General features: G+C 44.3%; 1 long non-coding RNA gene across 1 annotated transcript in view; it reads left to right on the forward strand.

Annotated features, from left to right (window-relative positions):
• Positions 1-530: 530 nt before the first annotated feature.
• The window catches only part of LOC138526789 (uncharacterized), a 498,216-nt gene continuing 473,791 nt past the window's right edge, over positions 531-24,955 (forward strand). The window contains exon 1 of the long non-coding RNA XR_011283731.1: positions 531-993. This is a non-coding gene — a long non-coding RNA (uncharacterized lncRNA). The remainder of the gene's footprint in view (positions 994-24,955) is intronic.

Genomic DNA, 24,955 nt, shown 5'->3' on the forward strand with positions numbered 1-24,955 from the left:
CAAGCCCAAGGAGCTCCTCGGAAGGACCTATGAACCTGCCGCACATGAGGTAAGCCCATCGGGACTTTACACACTGTTAAGTGTGTGGGAGGCTCGAAAATCTTTTTTTCATGTTGTACATCTGAAATTGTCTTGAAGGCTTCCCACTGATTGTGCCTTCCTATGAATGTACCAATTAAGAGGAAATATTGTGCCTAACTGCGATTTGCGGCACAATTTCAGCTGTGTCTATGCTGCAGAATCAAGTGGCAGTCTTACAAAATGGTCGCATAGATTCCTCGTTAGCAAAGACCCTGCCTGACTTCCTGATTGTGTATGTGGTTGCTGGGATTGGCTACATGTGGTTCAAAAGGAACCAGTCTGGAGCTGACAGGTGAACGCCGGCACCCCAGCTAAGTCCCGCACCGAGGCCCGACACCATCATCTGCTTCCTGCTCCTGCTTTAACCAAGTGTGCACCGCACCGGCTCCGGGCCCAAGGAGCTCCTCGGAAGGACCTATGAACCTGCCGCACACGAGATAAGCCCATCAGGGCTTTACACATGGTAAAGTGTGTGGGGTGCTCGAAAATCTTTTTTTCATCTTGTACATCTGAAATTGTCTTGAAGTCTTCCCACTGATTGTGCCTTCCTACACATCTACTAATTAATAGGAAATATCCTGCATAACTGAGGTTTGCAGCAGAATTTCGTCTGTCTATTGTGCAGAACCAAGTTGCCGTCTTACAAAATGGTCGCATAGCTTCCTAATTAGCAAAGCCCATGCCTGACTTCCTGATTGTGTCAATGGGTACTGTGATTGTCTACACGTGGTTCCAAAGGAACCAATCAGGAGCCGGCAGGTGGACACCGGCACCCGACCTAAGGCCCACACTGAGACCCGACCACCATCATCCCTCATCTGCTTCCTGCTCCTGCTTCAACCAAGTGTGCACTGCACCGGCTCCGGGCCCAAGGAGCTCCTCGGAAGGACCTATGAACCTGCCGCACACGAGGTAAGCACATTGGGGCTTTTGCACAAGGGAAAGTGTGTGGGATGCTCGAAAATCTTTTTTCATCTTGTACATCCGAAATTGTCTTGAAGGCTTCCCACTGATTGTGCCTTCCTATGCATATACTAATTAAGAGGAAATATTGTGCCTAACTGCAGTTTGCGGCACAATTTTAGTCATGTCTATGCTGCAGAATCAAGTTGGAGTGTTACAAAATGGTTGCATAGCTTCCTCGCAAGCAAAGCCCCTGCCTGACTTCCTGATTGTGTACGTGGCTGCTGGGATTGGCTACACGTGGTTCAAAAGGAACCAATCTGTAGCCGGCAGGTGGACTCCGGCACCCCAGCTAAGACCCGCACTCAAGGCCCTGTTTGCCCCTGTTTGCATTTTGTGCGCATCGCCAGAGCCGCTAAACGCTGCAGGGTGAGTGCCCATATTGGCACACTTCACTCCCAATCCTCAAATGCCCCTGATATCGACGTTCCAATGCTCTGCTGCTTTACTCACCTGAACTTACCCTAATTGGCCCTTTGCTTCATGTGTACCTTATTTACTGTCACCCACAGTCCTTATTACCACACAGATGTGCAGTTCCTATGTTACGATATGATCCGATCTTCACCGCCTACAATCAGACAGTGTACACGCAGCATTTTATTGTCTATGCATGCCCTCTGCACTTCTGCCTACAGTGAATCAATTTCTGTTTTACCTATGTAAGCGGCAGTGCCAGACCATTGTGGTTTTTATATTTCCACAGCTAGCCCATTATGATTTTTATATTACCACTGCTTGCCCATTGAAATGTTTATATTACCACTGCTAGCCCATTGTGATTTTTATATTGCCACTGTTAGCCCATTTTGATAATAATATTGCCATTACCTTTCCAAGTGCACTACTTTTCATTGCCTACTGCGAAACGTGCATTGCTTTTTTATCCCGCACCTCACTGAGGCCTCCTTATTTGTATCCACATGGGCACCCTACATAGACTAACGTTCACCATGGCTACCATCTTACTGTTGGTCCACACAATTGCACCTACTAACTTCCTACTCCCCCTTCACCCATGATCACAGCTTACGGATTTCAACTCAAACCCTGAGAACATTAACCTTTGTTCCTTCAGCCCTGAAGAATGTATACAGCACTTAGACTCCTCACCTACACCACTGATACCATACCCTGTAAGCTCAAGGAATGAGAGATTAGGTTCTTGCTTCCTCAGCTTAACGCCGGTAGCAGTAAGCCTAAGGAACGAGAGATTGGACTCCCGCTTCCTGAGCATTAATTCTATAATCTGGCCCTATGATCCACATTCCCTAAATAATCAGACTTCCTTCCAGCCTTCTGCCCGACCCTTAGTGCCACCTGCACCCAGCAAAAATGCTAGCCTTTTTGTATCTACAACTCCCTTCAACTTGGAGCTCCAGACTTAAACACTCCAGCAATCAAAGGAACTCTCATCAACGCACGCTCTGTGCTTGCACATGTACTTGACATTTCCAATCTCATCTCCACCAACAACTTGATTTCCTTGCCATTACCGAAACGTGGATTCACCATGCAGCTGGTCCCACCCTTTCCCTAGCCCTCCCAGATGATTATTTTATCATCCAAGCTGATAGAGACACTGGCAAAGGTGGGGAGTGGCTTTCATAGCTAGAACTCACCTTGACCTCAGAGCAGTTCCCAATCCCGGCCTCCCATCCGCTGAACTATTGTCAGTTAAACTTCCTCTCTCAACCACCCATACCATTTTACTTCAATTAATATACAGGCCTCCCTGCTCTAGCTCCTCCTTCGAGGAAGACATTACTTTCCACCTGACCCAAAACACCAAATCTGGTTCCAAAATAATTTTGCTGGGAGATCTCATTCTAGGACATCATGACCCAAAGGACACTAATGCTATCTCTAATGAAAATTCTATCTCCCAGCTATGCTTCAAACACTGCATCAATGAGCCTACCCACAACCAGGGTAGAACTCTGGATTGGTTGCCTCACCTTAATTGTACCAGCACGATCCTCAATAATCAGACTTGTGCCTGGTCAGACCACCACTGCCTCTCCTTCACTGTACAGGAGAGCGCTCACTCTAATACAAGCACTGCCTTTGCCCCATAAACCCTATCTAGAAATAACCACAACAAAACATCAGATAACTTACAACCCCTTCTCCACCCTGTCATGAACCTACCAAACAACCTCACTCTTGCCCCAACTAAATCGGTTGACTTGTACAACGGTACTCTAGAACAAGCCCTAAACAACATTGCCCCCCCAATTAAGAAAGGCTAAACCTATAGCTCACTTAAATAAATGGTTCACTGCTAACCTAAAAACTCTCCACAATGCCAAAAGAGCCGCTCAAGTCACCCTCAACTTCCAATAATTATATGTTTTTATTTGCTGCCTCTACATATAAATCAGCCATCCTCAACTCAAAAAAAGAGACTTACAACGACAGAATTCTAAACACAAAATCTGTCACGAAAGAACTTTTTAATATACTAAGGGAACTAGAGTCACCAGCGCCACCAACAGAATCCTGCACTAAAGACACAGCTTGGTTTGACAATATACAAAAGACCTTATCTGAAAAAAATAGCCTTGCCACAAACCAAAATAGAGACTAAAAAGTCCAGCCTTGTCTCAAGCTCCAGTCTTGGTAACTCTTCCTACCTCCAATCTCCATCGTGCCACCCTTTTCCCTTCTCGCCGGTCACTCCCAAAGAAGTGGAAAACAACATCCTCAGCCTTAAACCGTCAAGGTGCCAGGGTGATAGCTGTCCCGCTTCAGTCATCAAGGAAAGTTCAAAAGACCTAGCACCATTATTTATCACTCTGATTAATTCCTCATTCAACAGCAGTTGGGTCCCTAACAATTTGAAGGAGGCCTGAGTCATGCCCCTCCTTAAAAAACCTAATCTAGATCCTAACATACCTACCAATTACAGACCTATTACAAGATTCCCATTCCTCCTAAAAATTCTAGATAGAGCACCCTATCTCCATATTCAAAAACACTTGGAGGATAACAACCTTCTAGGTCTGTGCAAATCTGGCTTCAGACCTAGGCACGGTACTGAAATGGCCCTATTGGACCTTAAAATCCAAATGGATAAAGTGAAAGATAAAAGCAATCTGGCCATCATTCTTTTATTGGACCTCTCCACAGCGTTCGATCTTGTTGACCACCAGATCCTCACCAAACACTTGACCGCTGCGGCGGCTTTGTCTACGAATGCTGCTAGCTGGAGTCAATCCTTTCTCTCAAACCGAACAGCAAGGGTCTTCGTATCTTCAGCCTCTGCAGATCCAATCCCCATCTACTGTGGAGTACCACAGCGTTCTTGCGTCTCACCATCGCTTTATAATATTTTCACAAAGCTCCTCTTTGATGGTCTTGATAACATGGCTGTCACCTACACTAATTATGCCGATGACACCCAGGTCCTCATCACGCTCACTGGCTGCTACGACAAAGATTCCATATTGTTAAATGAAATCTACCTTGAAATACAGGCATGGATGGCAGCCCATGGACTTTGCCAAAACGACGATAAGACTGAGCTTCTGATCATTGGATCCCAAGTACGTCTAAACAAACTAGACTCTCACTACAAGACTTTCAACATGGATGGGAACATCATTAAAGTCACCAACAAGGTCAAAACCTTAGGGGTCTATTAGATTCTACGCCCTCCCTCAAGAAACAAGTTAATGCCACTGCCTCATCTACAGAATATACCAATAAAGTGATTAACGCCTGCAAATCTTATCTTTCCACCAACAGCTGAATCATGCTATCCAGGGCTCTGATACTATACAAACTGCACTATTGTAATACTCTATTCCTAGGCTCTACTGAACATAACATTAACCGATTACAATTGCTTCAGAATAATGCCCTTAAATCAGCATTAAATATTCCCCGGTCTAACCACATTTCGGCCATCAGACATGATACTCAGTGGCTATCAGTGCGAGACAGAATCTTGCTTCCTACTCTAGTTATCACTCACAAATGCCTGTCTAATGCAGCCGCTACATACCTGGCTGATAAATTCTTCAGGAACCAACCTTCCAGAGCCACTAGATCGACCTACTCTCACTGTCTCAACATCCCAAACTACAAATTAAAGACTGTGGTAGCTGCCATACGCTGGAATTCTCTACCACTAACCATTCGAGCCGAACCATCCTCCTGGTCCTTTAGAGCTAAAGTGAAAGACTGGGTCTTCACCAAGCAACAGTAATAGGCCTCAGGAAAACTGTGAGCTGCCCTCAGCACTCATGTACTATGTATTCTGTATTTTGCATCCTCTGTCTTTTTCTCCTTCTCTATCCTGGCTTTTTGACTAACTTGTAACCCTTGTCAACAAGCATCGCCTCTATTGTTATATATGGATGTACCTGTAACAAACACTTACATCAAGCCATCAGCTACCTCAGGGTTAGGTGTGCTCTACAAATAATAATAAACTAAACTAGTACCAAAGGCAGGAACTAAGGAGCTTAGATTCTATGTGCACTGCAGGGCTTTGAATGCATTAACCAAGACTGATGCACATCTATTGCCCAGAACATATGAGCTGGTGGATAAGCTGAGTTCAGCAAAATTCCTCAGCACATTTGATCTAACTTCAGGCAATTGGCAAATAGCCCTTACAAACCATGCTAAGCGAATCATGTCCTGAGTGGGCTAGAGAACGTCTGCATGGCATATACTTGGATGCCATTGAAGCGTTCAGCCCTACGTGGGAAGAACACCTTTTCCCACCTTGGACAAGTGTTGCATGCTCTTCAGCAAGCTAATCTGGCCAACAAAACAAGCAAGTGTCAAGTTGGTCAGAGCTCTGTGGTTTACCTTGAGCATGCAGTAGAATGAGGGGGTGAGATAAAGCCCTTACCTAGTAAAGTACAGCAGTACAAGACTGGGAGACCCCCACTATTCAAACTCAGGTGAGAGCCTACCTATGCCTCACTGTCTTCTATAGGAATTTCAGAGCTGACTATGGAACTATAGCAGCACCAATGAATACAATCACCTCTCTAAAGTACCCTAAGAAGGTGAAATGGAATGAGGTGTGCCAGAAAGCTTTCCAGCGTCTGAAAGATGCCATGTGCCAAGCTCCAGTGCTGAGAGCTCCAGATTATGGACAACCCTTCCTTATACAGAGAGATGCATCTAATAGAGGTATTGGGGCAGTCTTGAGTAAAATGGCTGACAAAGGGAGGCAGCACCCAATCGGCTTCATCAGCAAGACATAGGTAAAAGATAGGTACACGAGGTGAGCAACAAAAGAACGTGAATGTTTTTCCCTTGTGTGGTCAAAGACATTTTTTAGGCCAAACTGACCACCAACCTTTGTGATGGATGATGCAGATGTGAGGAGAAAATCCTAAACTGCTTAGGTGGTTAATAGGCGTAGACATGTTTGACTGCCCCATAGAACATAGGTCAGGAACCCAACATAAGAATGATGATGGACTCTCCAGGAATTATGAATGACTGGAACAATAGATCTATCCAGGAGTAGATCAAATCCTCCAGTCCCCCAGTCTGGTGGGGGGAGGGGGGATTGTTAGAATACATTTCCTTTTTGACTGAAATTCTCGCCACCTTTGAGTCCCCAAGCACTTTTTGCTAGACTCTTGTTTTTTATCTGATTACAGAGCATTGATTGTAAATTGGATATATGCTTACAACATACAAGGGTATGCAGTGATTATATGGAATCACAAAATAATGTGAGAAACCTGAGGGTATTCTCCCAAGTAAACCTCGGGAAACCTTTATTCAGGTGGCCAGGGGAGGGCTGGCACTCTCAGATCCCAACCCTGGGGGTGAACGAGACAGGGAGAATCATCTGAGTAAAGGAGTCTGGGGTTGTGCTCGGTGGAATGCCCCCGGTAAGATGCTGTACTATACCGGAGTAAGGGACGAGGAAGACGAGGGCTGGATCAACTCGACCTCCCTTCCATCTGATAAACTTCCTTTTCACAAATCCACCATCCCCTCATCTTCTGGGGAATCCATTACACACCCCGTTGTATTCAGAAACCATCTTTCTTAGAATCCTTGTTTTCCCGTTCACTATACGGATACTCCCAATCATTCTTCTTCCTATCCCTCTGATTATTATTTCCTGCACTCCCAACCGGCTGAGGTAAAATATTACAGTTCTCATAGACCATCCTACTAATTTCGAACACCCTCCAAAAGCCACCCTTCCGCGATCACCAACACAAGGGTTATAATTCCATGTAACACCGCTTTCCCTTCATATCCTGCTAAATACACTGAAACTCTACTCCTCCCCTTTTCAGACACAAACACTTTCTCCCACCATAACCGGCAAAGGACGTGTAATAAAACTGTTTACCTGACCAGTCCCGACATCAGGGTCAGGCAAAGTCATGCAATTGACCTATATCACACACACCTGACAACCCTTCCTTTTTCCCACAGGGATATAAGGTGGAGCAAGAAAGCACAGTAGGAACAAGGCTGACCACACGATGAGACAGCTATCCAGACCCAACAGTTCATGAGGAGGAGAAGTTGGCAAATATCGAGAGGCTGATGAGGAGAGACACAACCTTGCCCTTTTTGACAAAACAATGTCACCCTCTACTGAAAGTAATGTAAGACCGAGGACAATAGCCCAAGGGTGCTGCAACAGATGTCAACGGTACACGGAGTGTATTGACACCAATAAACCGGAGCGAGGGAGATTCCTGCTTCTATGGCCCCGGCCTTGACTCCAACGAAGAGGAAAGCCAAGCAATTCATCACAGCCGTTGACTCGAGGGGAGAGCTGATTTGAACCGGGCTGTGGTGAATGAAAGTGGCAAAGTGAGAAAAGCTCTAATAACTGTAAAATTGTAAAGGGAACACCAGCTCCAGAAGGGGACCGGCACTATGTGGGTGCTGCTTCGGAGAAACTCTGGTCGATACCGATCTGAGTAAAACTATAGATACCAGAAAGCTGTAGGAGAGCCGCCAAGATAGGTCAAAGTGGTCATACAGGAGGTCAATAAGAATCCTTGTACAGTCAAAAGCCTTTGATCTACAAACTATAAAGAAAGCAATGGAAGTGAATCCCATAAACATTGAAAGTTAATGTGAAGGTGAAGTGGGCAAGTGTGAACTCGGAAGTGGGATGCTGACGAGAAGGGGACAAAGTCTAAAGTCCCAAAAAACAGTGTGTTGACAAGAATGTACCCCGGCCAAGGGATGTCCACTAGGACTGTTTAAAAAGACATTGAGAGTTGTGAAAGAAGGAAAAGTCATAGTGAACCCGGTGGAGGGAAGCTAACAGTCGAGAGGGGTCAGAGCCCGAATGAGGGAGACCCAGGGCTGAAGCCATCACCCAAAGTCCATTAAGAGAAGGAAGAGTTAATTTGTGAAGGGTCAGCGCCTGGAAGAGGGGAACCCAGGGGTGGATCCATCACCCGAGACATATGTAGAACAGAACTTTGTGTTTGTTTGCTGTTTTCTTGGTAAACCATTCAGGACTGCGGGACCAGGAAACCATAACCCCAGAGACTTTGATATCGATAAGAACTGTTTTAGGATCCAAACCCAGAAGAGGGAGATATGAGAGGTGAAAATGATCACCCAAGACAACGAGGAACAAGGGTCAGCGCCCAGAAGAGGGGGACACAAGGGTGAAGAATCTTCACCCTAAGTAAAACCAGGAACCAAACTTTAATTTTGCTGAAGGAACTTTTGTTTTCTTGTTGAATACGTCAGGCCCTCGAAGGGAAGAGACTTTTAAGAGAAATAAAACTTGGCCATCAACAGTCCTGATAGCTGCATGTGGAACTGTCAACTTCTGCTTGGAATTCCATCTTGGCCCGTGCTCAAAACGTGGGGAAGTGAGACCTAAGCCACTTCCTCCTGACATAATATTCGTGAACACTTCTTTCATTTCTTGAAAACCATACCAAACCGTTTTTGTATTAGTTGTAAGATTTGGCAATAGGTTTCTTAGTATAGGCCCTTTTTATTTGACACAACGCCACAAGGACTGCCTTATTTTAATTTGATGGTCGACGCTTGCTCCCATCTTAGATTTAGATTAGGCATTTTCCCAACCTGCAAACAGTTTAATAAACACCCTTGATCTGTGATCACTTGCGTCTGTCTTTACTGTTGCCAACATGTGCTCCTTACATATGGTGTTAGAGTGGGATTTGATCCAACTGATGAGGTTACCCATAGAGAATCCAAATAGTGAGCTCCATACCCCTTCGTAATCCTTAGAAATCTTAGAAACCCTATCAAAAACCTCTTGCCTTCAATGGTGAGAAATCAATGGAAAGCATGACACCTTGCATCCCGTCCTTAGAACAGAGAATAGGAGTCCAATTCTTCCCCTTAATATCTCAAACCATTTTTCATAACCAGAATATGATAGAAGAAATAGCTATTGCCTCCGATGTCCCTACACCTATCACATCCCAGCGAGAGATAACATTGTGATTTCTCTGGGCTTACAGATGAGCTATTCTACCACCTCTGCCATGTATGTTATACCCCATAAAAGGCATAGTATAGAGATCTTTCCCATAATATTTTATGGAAATGTGCCATGATTTGCTGTGCTCAACTTTTCTCTTCTTCCCAGCCAGAACTATTCAGCGGGGTGAAACACTAGGAACGCTCATATATGAGAACCTATGGAGCCCCCCACCTGAGAACCCCACTAAAACCCAGATGGGGCTATTAAGCATCCAGTAAGACCCCCTTCCTCTTCCCAGAAAATCTCCATCTTTCAAAACACAAGAGATGTAAAGCCCCATCGTACGAACATTTCCTCTCAAACTCATTTCAGTGGAAAGACAAATTACACAAGAGACATCAAACTCCCAAAAGTTGAGGGCAGGAGAAGATGGACATTTGGGCGATGAAACGACTAGGGAACCCGATCTGAGGAAAACACCCAAATAAAACCTAATGCATGAAATCCTGGGAAAACTACCATCACGTGAAACAACAGGAGGACATTTAAAAAAATCCTTCTATCAAGAATGACATTCAGGAACCCCATTATTACTACTCAGAGGGAAAAATAAAGGTAGAACAAATAAGAGTAGAGCAAACTCCAAAGAACCCTAAGACCTGCAAATTTTCTTTATTTTTTTAGTCCAAGAATAAGAACAAAGGAGGATCAACATCCACCATATCCCTAAATGAGTCTGAAACCTCTCATTTTGAACTGTGCCTGTTCTGTGGATAGTGGGGCCACACTATGGAGATTTTCCTGGAAAATCTAGAGTAGGAGCTAATGGAAGCTCAAGAGAGAGAAAGAGAGATGAAGGAACCCTTAAACCCATCTTCCGAACAATCCCTGATAGATCAAGACAGGGTTAAAAGTTGTGGTGGTGACGATACCAGTTACATGCTGAAAAGCTTGGACCAAGTCTGGGTGTTACATGGTGGAGTGTCCACATACAACACTGCAGTCCAACCAGCATGGTAGAAGGGCATGTGAGAAACCTGAGGGTATTCTCCCAAGTAAACCTCGGGAAACACTTATTCAGGTGGCTTGGGGAGGGCTTGCGCTCTAAGATCCCAATCTTGGGGGTGGACGAGCAAGGGAGGATCCCCTGGGTAAGGGAGCCTGATGTTGTGCTCAGGGAATGCCCCAGTTGAGACGTGGTACTATACCAGAGAAAGGGACGAGGAATACGAGGTCCTTGTCACTTTTATGTTCTGTATCAACTCGCCCTCCCTTCCATCCGATAAACTTCCTTTTCTGAGAATCCACCATCCCCTCCCCTTCTGGTGAATCCATTACATACCCTGTTGCATTCAGAAACCATCTTTCTCAGAATCCTTGCTTTCACCTTCACTATATGAATACTCCCAAACATTCTTCTTCCTGTCCCTCTGATTATTATTTCCTGCACTCCCAACCTGCTCAGGTAAAATATTACAGTTCCCAGAAGCCCTCCTACTTATTTCAAAAACCCTCCAAAATCCACCCTTCTGAGATCACCAATAAGAGGGTTCTAATTCCATGTAACACCTCTTTCCCTTCCTATCCCGCAGAACACCATGAAATGCTAATCCTCCCCTTTAAAGACACAAACACTTTCTCCCACCACAACCAACAATGGACTTGTAATAAAACAGTTAACTTGACCTGTCCCCGACATCAGGGTCATGCAAAGTCAGGCAATTGATTTAAATCACACACACCTGAAGGCCCTTCCTTTTCCCCCACAGCTATAAAAGGTGGAGCAAGAGAGCACAGTACGAGCAAGGCGTACTACACAACGAGACAGCTATCCCGACCTGGCAGTTCAAGGTGGCAAATATTGAGAGGCTGACGTGGAGAGAGACAACCTTGCCTTTTTCAACAAAACCCCATGAACACTCGGCTGAAACAAATGTAAGACCAGGGACAATAGCCCAAGTGTTCTGCAACAGATATCAATGGTACATGGAGTGTAACAATGCTGATAAGCCGGAGTGAGGGAAACTTGTTCTTCCGTGGTACCGGCCTTGACTCCAGTAAAGGGGAAAGGCAAGTGGTTCATCACAGCCGGTGTGTCGAGGGGAGAGCCGATAAGAACCGGGCTGTGGTAAATTAAATTTGTAAAGTGGCAAAGTGAGAAAAGTTCAATGAACCGTAAAATTGTAAAGAAAAGACCAGCTGCAGAAGGGGACCAGCACCATACGGGTGCTGCTCCGGAGAAACTCTGGTCGATACCCATCTGAGTAAAACTATTGATACCAGAAGGCTGTAGGAGAGCCACCAAGATAGGTCAAAGTGGTCATACAGGAGGTCAATCAAAATCCCTGTACAGTCAAAGCCTTTGATCTATGAACTATAAAGAAAGCAAGGGAAGTAAATCCTGTAAGCATTGAAAGTGAATGTGAAGTTGGCAATTGTGAACCTGGAAGAGGGATGCTGACGAGAAGGGGGCAACGTCTAAAGTCCCAAGAAACAGTGTGTTGACAAGAGTGAACCCGGCTGAGGGATGCCCACTAAAACTGTTTAAATAGACATTAAGATTTGTGAAGGAAAGAAAAGCCATACTGAACCCAGTGGAGGGAGGCTAACAGTCGAGAGCGGTCCAAGTCTGAATGAGGGAGATCCAGGGGTGAAGCCACCACCCAAAGTCCATTAAGAGAAGGAACTGTTATTTTATTTGTGGAGTACAATTTGTGAAGAGTCAGCGCCCGGAAGAGGGGGACCCAGGTGTGAAACCATCATTGAGGAATACATAGAACAGAACTTTGTGGTTGTTTGCTTTTTTCTTGGTAAACCTATCAGGCACGTGGTACCAGAAAACCGTAACCCCCTAGGCCTTGATATCGATAAGAACTGTTTTAGGATCCAAACCCGGAAGAGGGAAATCTAAGGGGTGAAAACCAATCACCCTAGACCATGAGGAACAATGGTCAGCACCCAGAAGAGGGGAACCCAGGGGTGAAGAATCTTCACCCTAAGTAAAACCAGGAACCAAACTTTCATTTTGTTGAAGGTAGTTTTCTTTTGTTGTTGAATATGTCAGGCCCTCGAAGGCAAGAGACTTTTAAGAGAAACAAGACTTGGCCATCGACAGTCCTGATAGCTGCAAATGGAACTGTCGACTTGTGCTCGGAAAGCTCGAGTGTATGCTGTGCTCCAAGATTCCAACTTGCCCCATGCTTAAAATGTGGGGAAGGGAGATCCAAGCCACCGCCTCCTGCCATCCTTTTTGTGAACACTTCTTTATTTTCTTGAAAACCATGCCACACCCTCTTACTATAGGTCCTTTTTATTTGACACAATTCCACAAGACTGTCTTATTTTCATTTGATGGTCAACACTTGCTCCCATCTTAGATTAAGGTTTAGATTAGGCATTTTTCTAACCTGCATACAGTTTAATAAACACCCTTGAACTGTGATCACTTCTGTCTGTTTTTACTGTTGCCATCATGAGTTCCTTACAATAACTAATCCAATTACAACAAATCCAAAATAACTAATTCCAAAATAACTTAAAAAAGGGATTGGGTGTGGGGATAGTGTTTTTGGGAATGGGAAAAGCATTAGGAAAACCAAAAATGGCAGGTTTGGGGGGGAAACCCCAAAAAACAATGCAAAAGGAATTTGCTATGTTGGAATTCATTATTGTGGTATTAGTTGCAATTGGTTTGTCATTTTGGATTAGATGAAATCACATGTAGTGCATACAAGGGAATGTAAATGTAACTGTTAGAGTAGATTTCCTTTTTGAGTGACTCTTGGTTTTTATCTGATTCTCCTGAGTAAGTGGGAATCTTTCTCCACACTAATTGATTCTTTTACTCTGAACTTGGAAACTTTTATCTCTTTTTGAAACTCTTTAACAGTTATGCTTTCCTCAATTTTTTTGGGCATCTACATTTGACTATTTCAGCACACAGCACTTTCTGTGAGGTGTTGCTGAAAGCTCCTTCAGCTTTCCTTTTTATTTCACCTGGGTTAACTGCTTTTGCCAGGGTGCGGGGACACCCTTCTGTCCCTTCTGTGTTTTATTTTGTGAGTTCAGCACACCCCACTTTATGTGGAGTGCTGAGGGGAACAATTGGCCGTCATTACGGGTCTGGCGGTAACCGTGGCGGTAAAACCGCCAGGCAGTCACCGGACCCGTTAACAGTTACTGGTGCCAGACTTGCCAGTAACACCCGGGTATTACAACTCTGGCGGCCGGTAAGTCAGGCGCCAGTAACATGTGGTTGTCCATTCCCATTTGAGTCCCACAGACTTGTACTTTGCCGTTCCAGAAACAACAGTGCCGGTAAGCTTTCGGTCACCGTTGTTTCCAGACGGGCAAAGTTGTAAAGAGGGCCATTGTCTCCCTTATCTCACTGTTATAGTAATTTTTAGTTACTGTTACAAGTACATCTGACAGGTTGGTTGCAGTGTACCTTTTTGCACAACTATTTGTGGACTTCTACTGCAGGCTGTCTTTGCAGCTGCAGTAGGGGACACAAGGGTCACCATGTGCCTAAAATGGTGGCTGTACTTTTTTAAATTCTGTCCATGATGACTTATTCTTACTTGAGCTTTCTTCTACCTTCCTGGGTGGGGGAGGTCTTGATGGGCCTTTTGTCTTTGATGGGCTTCCATTGTAAAGCCTGCCAGGGTTCTCTGAGTGCCTGAGAGGACAGGACGTAGGGGAGGTAGCCGAAACTCCCCTGTTCATTGTCCTGCAGTGTGCCTGCCTGGAACCAGTTTTAACTGGGAGGTTGTGTGTACCTCTGGCACAGCCACCCCCCAGATTTACATGAAAAGCTTGAATGATGATTAGTGGGCTCAGCCAGTTTTCATGCATAAAAGGAGAGGGTAGTGGAGCTGAATCTCAGAGTCGACCACTGGACTGAAGATCCAAATAAGAATTCAAAGAAGGATGTCCCAGCAACTTCCAAGTGACCGAAAGAGCCATTCAGTGACAGTTGAAGACTTGACCTAGAATTCTGAGCAACAAGGAAGATCTATTAAATATGGCTTCCTCCTCTGGACTGTTGGGCGAGAATTTGCACCATCCCACGAAGATTTGTGACACTACCGCGTTGAAAACTCCCAATAACCTGGAATCTTACCATTTTGCAATGCAATGCCAAGTGAAGTGCAGTTCCAGCTGAAGCCTTGTGGACATCCTTCTGTACCTGCAGTGACACTTTTCCACTCCTAGACGTCCGTTCAGCTGAGTCATGCACTGAGAACCAAATAGAAATCTACCGGACGACAACCGTACCTGACCTGAAGTCTGTGAAGGTCTCCAACACACCAGTCACATGAGGATCCACTGCTGGGCAACCCACTGCTCAAGTGCATCCATCAGTTTCCTCCAACATTCCTTCTTCAGCCGGCCAGGCCAAGAAACCTGAAAATGGGATAACTGCTGGTTCACCTTGGGGACCAACCTGCTGCACCAAGTTCTTCATTGAAAATGTAATGTCTGAAGCCTAGGTATTTACCTTGTTTTTGCTGCATTGTTTTTTGGTTCTTGGAGGGCTGCAGTTAAGCTATTACCTGCACCCCCTGCCAGGGCACCCTGAGACCCATTGGGGTGAATGACTCATTGGGCTTTAAATGACCAAACTAACTGTTACTTACCTGCAAACATAAAGAAAACCTTCATAGACTCTACTCTGTCTGCTGCTTATCTGCCTCTTTCCTCATCTGCCCTTGGTCACTGGACCCACTGTGCCCCTTTCCTCTGTGAGACTCACTTAGTATAAGGATGGACTTTTTAAAATTGGTCATCCAGGCATTAATTGAAGTTACAGGAGTTGTTCCAAAGTTTGCTTATTTGTTTCAATAGATGTTCTCACTTTTGTGCATCTCTGAGCCACTAGCAACATGGCCTCCCGTTTCTCATCTAAAACTCAGGACATCCAGTCCTCACTCTGCTGTACCCCATCCTCATTCCTGCTCCCCTGCCTCCCTTGGCAATACTCCTTCCACCTCTGCACTCTCCTCCCTTCTGCCATAGGACCGGATCTATGAAGATCTCCTCCAAACAGGTGCTCCCATGCTCTTCTAGGACTATTAAGGACAATATCTCCACCGTCGCCCCGACTCTTGCCGACTTCTGTAACCAGTCCTTCGCCACTGGCTCTTTCCCTCTATCCCCCAACCATTCTATCCTCATAAAATGTCCCTGTGATACCCTAAGCATCACAGAACGGGCACTGGAATGCCTGACCTCTTTCCTCACCAATCGCCCTCCCCAGTTGCAACTGGGCCCTTTTTCTTCCACCACCACACTTTCAACCTGCGTTGTCCCCCAGAGATCTATCCTATCACTGTGGCTCTTCAATATCTATCTTGCCCCTCTTGCTCACCTGATCTCCTCATTCTCTCCTCATATCGAGTGCTATGCAGATGACACACAGCTTACCTTAAAACGTCCCTCTACTACCTCTTCTTCCAGCTCTCTCATCCCTGACTGTCTGACCGCCATCGAGGCATGGTGTGCATCTACCGAGCTCTGTCTTAATTCCAGTAAGATGGAGATCCTTCTCATTGGGACACATGCACCCTATTTCCCCCCTACGCTCTAGCCGCCCTCCTTGGGCCCTCTACGCTCACCATCCTGTGAGGCCAAAAACCTTGCGATCATCTTCAACTCTGATCTCCTTCGCCCCTCACATCTTGGACTTTGCAAAGAAGGCCCAATTCCAGCTCCACCTCCACAGAGACATTCTCCATTTCCTCACCTTTCCTCACCTTCCCCCATAAGCTTAATGTCGCCAGAGCTCTGGTCCACTCTAGTCTGGACTACTGCAACAGCCACTTCCTAAATCTCCCCCTCTCCTCCCTATGCCTCATTCAGCTAATCGAGAATATGTCTTCAAGACTTAACCTTGGCCTCAAGCCCATGGACCTTATATCTCCAGCCCTAAACTCTCTCCACTGGCTCCCTGTGGCTGAGAGGATCAAATACAAGACCCTCAGCATCATCCACAAGGCTTTCTGTGGTTCTCCAACTTTCCCTCCCTAAGTACTAAAATTCACTGTCTAATCCCCAGCGCCTGCCCCCTCCTGCCTGTGGTCTGTCAGCATGTAGTGCCCGGGTCTTGATCGGGGGTCCTCCGTACCATTTTAATCTTTCTGCAAGGGTTGCACAGATGACAGATCTCCTCCTCTCCTGTCTTCCATCAAGTTGCAGACCAGGCCAGCCTTTTTCCTCACTGGGCTTTAGTCGAGGGGGCTGCCAGCATCGCTCCACTATCTCTTAGCAGGGGTCTTCTCTCTTAGACAACTTCTTCGGTTCACCCTCCGATGAGCAACGCCTTCCTGTCATGGCGCCACATTGTGCTTTGTCCAGTCTGATGTAGGCTCACTGTTCGCCGGGACCCCCCGTTTCGAGCCTCTGCTTCTTTCAAAACCGCTGAGGACATGCTTGGCATTCTTCTGCTCGCCGTTTTCCTTGTCACCAGAATTCTGTTTGTGGTCTTCCGTAACACTTTGCTTCTTTATTGTCCTCCTTTTTAGGGCCCATCCGGGAGCAGACTGGAGTGCACCTTAACTCCTCGGTGGCCATCTTGGAATCCCAAATGTGTTTGTTTTAAAAAGATTTTTCTTCTTTTGCTGGTGTGGTGTGATATTTAGTGTTCCCATAGTTAAAGGTTCTGACTACTGGGAGGGCTTCAATAAAGACATTGGGGGCAGTATCACACGCAGGAATCCTCCCTTGGCTTTGGGCCTATTGCTATGTAAACTCCTATTATGTAAAACGCAGTATGTGTTAGGAAGTGCTATTTTAGTACAGAAATTAGAGGTTGTACAATGTTGACATGGTTTATTTGACGTTTACATGTGAAACAGTTTTACATAGGAAACACTAGTTTTGTTTTAATGTTCTTGTACTGTTATTTGCTGCAGCCTCTCTTGTCCCTCTTCCTGCTCCCATCTGCGAAGCTAACAACCTCAGGGTCATCTTCGACTCCACACTCTCCTCTCATCACATCTCTGGCATCTCTAAGAAGTCGCATTACCAGCTGCACCTCCCCAGAGATATTATTCCTTTCCTCTCCTCTCCTTCCCCCAGAAGCTCACTGTCTCCAGAGCTCTGGTTCTATCTAGGCTGGACTATTGCAACAGCCTCTTTCTAAATCTGCCTGCTTGAACTCTCCGCCTTCTGCAACTCATCCAGAACAAGACTGCGAGACTTGTCCTTGGCCTCAAGCCCAGGGATCGTTTCTCTAAAGGACTCAAAACCTGGCACTAGCTCCCAGTGGCTGTGAGGATTAAGTTAAAAACCGTCTATATTGTCCACAAGGCCTTCTGACGTTTGGGACTGCAATACCTTCAACTCTCTCTTCCTAAATATCTTCCTTCTCAAGCTCTTTGCTCATCCGCCTCCAACTCCCTCAGGGTCAGTCGCTTCTCCAAGCAACGAGTTGGTGGTAGATCTCTTTCTTCGGCTGGGGCCTCCCTCTGGAACAGCCTCCCTGCCTCCCTAAAACTTGAGGAGAATCATTTCCAGTTCCGGAAGCACCTCAAAACCTTCCTCTTTGCTTCTGCTTTCTCTCCTCTTCTCCCCTGCTGAACTCCTAGCTGAAACTGCACTGATTACCTGGCCACCCTCTGATCTCAGGCCCAGGTCCCTTCCTCTGCCAGTTGCACACCTGCACTGCCTCCCTGGCAACCACTGCACTTGGTGGCTGTATTCTGTATCCCTACAGTCCCTTACCAGCACTTGACTCCTGTTGTCTGCACTTACCCTTGCACTTACCACCAGCTGGCCGCACTTATCGCTTTATGTATTTATTCTATTTATCCCATGTACGGCACTGTCCCCTCTCCCTTCAACCCCCGCACTTTTTCCCTTCCCCTTTCTCCTGGACTTGCACGATCTGAATGACACCTGGCCTAGTAAGATCGTTGTCTCTGTCTTCCCTCCGTGCCCCTCCCTTGCTTCGTCGTGCGTTGAACCACTTGTGAATAGGCGCATTATAAATGCCATATCATATCATACCATACAGACATACTGGCAGCTGTCAATGACAGTTTACTGGGGACACAGTCCTGGACAGTCCTGTGATGTCCACGAACATCTTAGATGTTCAGGGGCATGTATATTTATTTGTGTATTACAGGGTTGGTGAAAAGCAGTTTTTGGATGGCTTACAACTTTGGTGCCACTCAATGAAACTTCAAAATTCAGGAATTTCATTCTAGACCTGGTTCTGAATGGTTTTGCATAGTGTGGTGCCATTTTATCAAGAAGAAACACAATTAGAGGGGCTGCCAAAATATTGTAAAGGCTAATAGATCTAGATATAAATGTTTGGTGGGATTCTGTGAAGAGTGGGCAAAATTAGTGGAGGTTCTCAACATTTTTAGATGGCTTATAAAATGTTTGCCACTAGACAAACGTGGACAAAAGTTTTCAGAATGATTTTAGACACAACCTTGAATGTTTGTACAAAGTCTGAATTCATTTTGTGAAGTGGGGGCTAGGTTATATGACTATTGTATGTATGTAAATTTTGACAGTTTTGAAAAAATAATTTCTTGCAAAGTGTAAGGAGAATTGACAAGGACCTGAAAGCATGATTATTCTTTGACTAGTGTCATAATGTAGGTACCAAAAATAGTGATATATCGGTGGTGATTGAGATATAACCTGTGGCCATGGGCAGTGGCCAGATTGTCCGGGTCATGGCATAAGGTCATGACCTGGACAATCTGGATAATGGACATGACCACGAGGGACAACCAATGGGGTTAAAGTGGCCATGCGCATCAGGTAAGGTTTTTTTAAAATTGCGATAGGTTTGAAAGGGAAAAACATATGCTTGTGGGTACAGGTTGAAGTGCTGGATGGTATTGCAAAACATGTGCTCGTGGGTACAGGTTGAAGTGCTAGATGAGATTGCAGCAAATATGTATGAGGAGGGTCAGCAAGAATTGGAAAGCATGGTTTTGCAAATATGTCCAGTGTTTTTTTCTTTTTTAAGTATACATATTAACTATAATTTGCTTATTGTGGCATGCGGCTTGGCCAAAGCGGTAAATTTTGAATGGGAACCAATATTTAGCTTGGGGTTACAGCCTGAATTGGTGGACTAGATTACAACAAACGTTTGAGGCATGTTTTTGGAAATATGTGTTGTGTTTTATTTATCCAAAATGTAAGAATGTGAGTAGAAAAACTTGTGATATACATTTGGTGTCTGGGTAGTGGGCCTGACCCCTCAGCAAATGCAAATGTTTACTCTGATTTGCTTATTGGGGAATGTGGCATGGCTGATGCCTATGCTCCATGGATTTGGAGACTTACCATGGTTGCAAGGCATGAGCAGTGGCCATTGGTTACTTTATTATGGTATAGTGGACAGTGAACTAGGATGCATGGTGGAGCATTATTGCATAGGCAATTGATTTCCATCCCCGGCATGCACTGCTGATAACAACAGACATACGTATGTGTTGCAAATAATATGTTTTTTAAAGGAACTTGCCATGTTCTGTTTTAAAGCGGGGCATCATTAATTATGATCAATAATGTGGTGCAAGTTTCCTGCAATGATGTGAATGATGCGGATTGGGAATTGCATGGGCACTACACAAAATAAAATGCTTGGGGCTTATGTGTTATGTGTATTGAAATTCACGTAGGTGATTCCCCCAGTGCGATGCAACTGATAGTTAATGATTGGTTGATTTTGACAAGAGTGTCAACTTTACATGTTCCAGTACAGTTTTCACTGTCTGGTAATGTCTAATAATTTTGAACAATAAAAATCCTCTCTTTCAAAAATGGCCTGCATGTTTGCAATATCTAATGCAAGAATACATGTATCCTAAAAATAGCACATTCTCCTAAAACTGCATGTAACTCTTATGTATATGTAAAATACTAGTCACCAAACACATATAGATTCTCTGTCTACTATAAATTGTTTATACAATCAACACAATTATTTTTAAGGTGTATTATATCTTCAAGTGTTTCAAAATATTTGAAATATTTTCAAACAGGTGTAGAAGTTATTGTAGTATGACGAAGAATCAAAGAAGATGCACGACAACAACTATTCACAAAATGAATCCTGGATTAATTAAAACAATTTAAATGACAATTAATGTTGGAAAAGAAGTAAACTCAATTAAAAAGGATATTGAATATGTGAGAGAAATTATGGACAGTTAAAATCACACTGAGGTAGAAAACATGAAGAGGTGGCTTTTTTAATGTTCCGTCTCAAAAATTGGAAACATGAATTATGATGAATTGTCTGGTGCAAGTGTGCTGCGATGATGTGGATGATGTTTATTGGAAATTGGACGAGATGGTGTGGTCCATATTGGCCTGCAGTCTTTTTTGACTTTTAAGTGGTCTTATTTTTTTATTGTAGTTATGAGCTGTGGTTGTGTATAATCAACCTCCACCTATTAAAGGTGCTGCCAGCAACAGGCAGGGTCTTCAAACACTGGCAACACTGGAACACTATATTTGAAGAGTTATTAGACATGCTAGAGAGGTTTAGAGAGGAGGCTTCTCATTAAGTGTTTACAGATGTGGTGCTCCTATCTGCAGTGGTAGCATTTGGATGCGTGAGAGGCCTTCCTAGGACCTTTTCTTTTTGAAGCCATGCATCTGTCGGATCTTTTCATGCACTTCATCCCCGAGTACTAATAGTGTATTTATTCGGTTGAGGATACCCCAGCATTTCAGAACTGAGAAAAGAAAAAAAAAGATGTTGGATGAAGCTTGGGAATGGTAGATGTTAATTGCTGATTATCTGATTACCTGTAATTTTTATTTCTTGTTTTAAGTGGCAGTGCCCCCTTTGTTCTAAAAATAAAATACAGCAATATATATGTTTTGTTTTATTTTAATTCCCTGTGTTAGATGTTTTATTCTTATGTGTTTTCCTCCCCTATTCCATCGCCCTCTTTCTGTCTCCCGAAATGGCCCTTTTAAGGGTCGCCTTTTAGTTACAAAAATAGATAAAATTGTACACAGACTGCAAAAATAGATTACAATATCTATTCCAATTTATTTTATGCAGTTTCAGTAATTCAAATCTCCCAATTGTTTGTTTGTTTCCATGGTTACACTGTTAACAAGGGCAGTAGTTTGGCTGCAAATAAAAGCACTCCAGTCATTGCTCGTGTTAGCTTTGCTCGTAAAATCCTGCAATTCATTGGTTGATGCTGTAGCTGCAGCTACAAATAATAATCTTTAAAAATATGAAACTTTGAGTATGGAATGACAAAAGTCTTGACATTCAAGGAATACACTTAGCTGCAGGGACATTAAGGTGAGAATGTAGTGCTACAAAACCCCTTAAAGCCACCTTAACGTCATGCACCCTGCTGCACAGCCTATGACCACAATGATTACATCACAGATCATATCACTGGTGACATCACTAATTATATGTTGTATGAGAACACTAATGACATTATAAATCACATCACTGGGTGAATTTACTATAATTTTGTAAGTCTATGACTCACTTTCAATGTCCAGATATTATTGTTGTGCATTGTGGAAGAAATCGTTTGGGCTACGTTACTCCACTATCTTTGCAGGTTGCATTAAAGAATATGTTGCAAGGGTTAATGGAACTATTTCTATGTGGAAATATTATTTTTTGACAAATGCATCCAAGAGAAGTATGGAGATGCCCAAATGTGTTTTGTGCACAACTAGTAGCAGGCAGGCACCATGTAAATACAGGTTTATGAGCTTTTTTGAATGGTGCAGGCATGGCATCTTTTGAAAATGAAAATATCAAGTTGGATGGCGCAATTTTTGGAGTGATGGAGTGAATTTGACTGATTTTGGGAATCAGATGTTTCACGCAAATATTCAAAATTCATTGATAAATTTGATGTGAAAAAGAAGATGTACAGTGCATATGAAAATGTGTGTAAGTAGTTCTAGGAACTAAAAATCAGAAAAGCAAAAAAAAAAAGAAACTGAAATAAACAGCTCTTTTAAGAGCCATCATTGTACAATAAAATGTTTAAACTAAGTGCAAACCTCCCCACCCCCTTCAATTGCACATGCTGTCCATGGACACTGCAGTAGTCCACAGATGGCACGTGCATCTTCCAGGTCCATTGAGAAAGAGAGGGTAGCAGGAGTTTGGTTTGGTCAGAGCACTGAAGATGGCTATTGCTAGGTCTTTGACGAGGCAGAGCATATGGATTGTGGAGGACTTGTGGATCAATTGGCTGAAGGTCTATTCTAAGCACTGTGGACTGACTGAAAATCTTGGACTCCATGAATTTGAAGTTTCATTGTAGGGAGTGTGAGAAATGAAGTGGGTGGACTTCCTGCCATTTTGTAAAAATATGGTTCGCTTGAAACATCTGGATATAATTGTTGTTCATTATGGAGGGAACCGTTTGGGCTACATCACATGAATGTCATTGCAGTTTGCAATAAAGGATACATTTGGAAAGTTGATAGACATGTTTACAAATTAGAAAATAATGTTTTCTCGGATTGCTCAGTGACAAAAATGGATGTGTTTGCATTTATTTTGTCCACAAATGGAAAATGCAAGGCGCAATGTGAATAAAGCTGTATTTGCTTTTTTCGAGATGTTGGCATGACATATTTTCATAATGAAAACATTATATTTGATATTGATAAGTTGGTGCTGGCAATTTGCACTTAGCCTTAAAGTAATCAATTTGTGTGTGTCATAAAGTTGATTACAAAGTCCATATGTTAAAATTGTGGTTTATTTTGCTTGTAACTCTGAGCCGACATGTGTCTTGACACTTGCCCTGCACCATAAAGCCCACAACCAAGCCACTCGCCGCCATTGTAACCCACGAGGCTCTCTGCCACTGCAAAATGGCTGCCCCCTGAATCCAGCATCTGCATCTGCCGAATCCAGGCCTCCAGCAGCCAGCTGATTAGCTGCCGGGCCTACTCTTGGCCCATTGGCCGCCGGCAGGCGAAGCCGGCCCCCTCCCACGAGAGTCAAGGCCAGCACCTGTTTTGTGCCTGTTCGGTGCCGTGACTGCCATTTGCAAGACCCCCTGGCCCTCTTCATATAAGGTGCTCTTGTATCCCTCGACAGCCACCAAACTGCCACAGTGGTCCAAATCTGCCTCAATGTACTTATGTGTGATCACGTTTTTTCCACATGAACTATTGGTCCTGCCTATGCCTATGCATCCTGACCGCTATGACCATGCCCCTACACTGAACCACCTGCACTGCCAGAATTGCATTTAGCCTATCTATGATTGCATTGACTAGCCTAGAGGTGCCTTTCACCCAGAATTGCATTTAGCCTATCTATGATTGCATTGACTAGCCTAGAGATGCCTTGCGCCCAGAATTGCATTTAGCCTATCTATGATTGCATTGACCAGACTAGAGGTGCCCTATGCCCAGAATTGCATTTAGCCTATCTATGATTGCATTGACTAGCCTAGAGGTGCCTTGCACCCAGAATTGCATTTAGCCTATCTATGATTGCATTTAGCCTATCTATGACTGCATTGACTAGCCTAGAGGTGCCTTGCGTCCAGAATTGCATTTAGCCTATCTATGATTACATTGACTAGTCTAGAGGTGCCTTGCGCCCAGAATTGCATTTAGCCTATCTATGATTGCATTGACTAGCCTAGAGGTGCCTTGAGCCCAGAATTGCATTTAGCCTATCTATGATTGCATTGACTAGCCTAGAGGTGCCCTACGCCCAGAATTGCATTTAGCCTATCTATGATTGCATTGACTAGCCTAGAGGTGCCTTGCACCCAGAATTGCATTTAGCCTATCTATGATTGCATTGACTAGCCTAGAGGTGCCCTATGCCCAGAATTGCATTTAGCCTATCTATGATTGCATTTAGCCTATCAATGACTGCATTTACTAGCCTAGAGGTGCCTTGCGCCAAGAATTGCATTTAGCCTATCTATGATTGCATTGACTAGCCTAGAGGTGCCTTGCGCCCAGAATTGCATTTAGCCTATCTATGATTGCATTGACTAGCCTAGAGGTGCCTGCGCCCAGAATTGCATTTAGCCTATCTATGATTGCATTGACTAGCCTAGAGGTACCCTACGCCCAGAATTGCATTTAGCCTATCTATGATTGCATTGACTAGCCTAAAGGTGCCTTGCGCCCAGAATTGCATTTAGCCTATCTATGATTGCATTGACTAGCCTAGAGGTGCCATGCGCGCAGAATTGCATTTAGCCTATCTATGATTGCATTGACTAGCCTAGAGGTGCCCTATGCCCAGAAATGCATTTAGCCTATCTATGATTGCATTCACTAGCCTAGAGGTGCCTACGCCCAGAATTGCATTTAGCCTATCTATGACTGCATTGACTACCCTAGAGGTGCCTTGCGCCCAGAATTGCATTTAGCCTATCTATGATTGCATTGACTAGCCTAGAGGTGCCTTGCGCCAAGAATTGCATTTAGCCTATCTATGATTGCATTGACTAGCCTAGAGGTGCCCTA

The sequence above is a fragment of the Ambystoma mexicanum genome, chromosome 14 (assembly GCF_040938575.1).
Source record: "Ambystoma mexicanum isolate Mex_15411 chromosome 14, UKY_AmexF1_1, whole genome shotgun sequence".
In the NCBI taxonomy this organism is placed as follows: Eukaryota; Metazoa; Chordata; class Amphibia; order Caudata; family Ambystomatidae; genus Ambystoma; species Ambystoma mexicanum.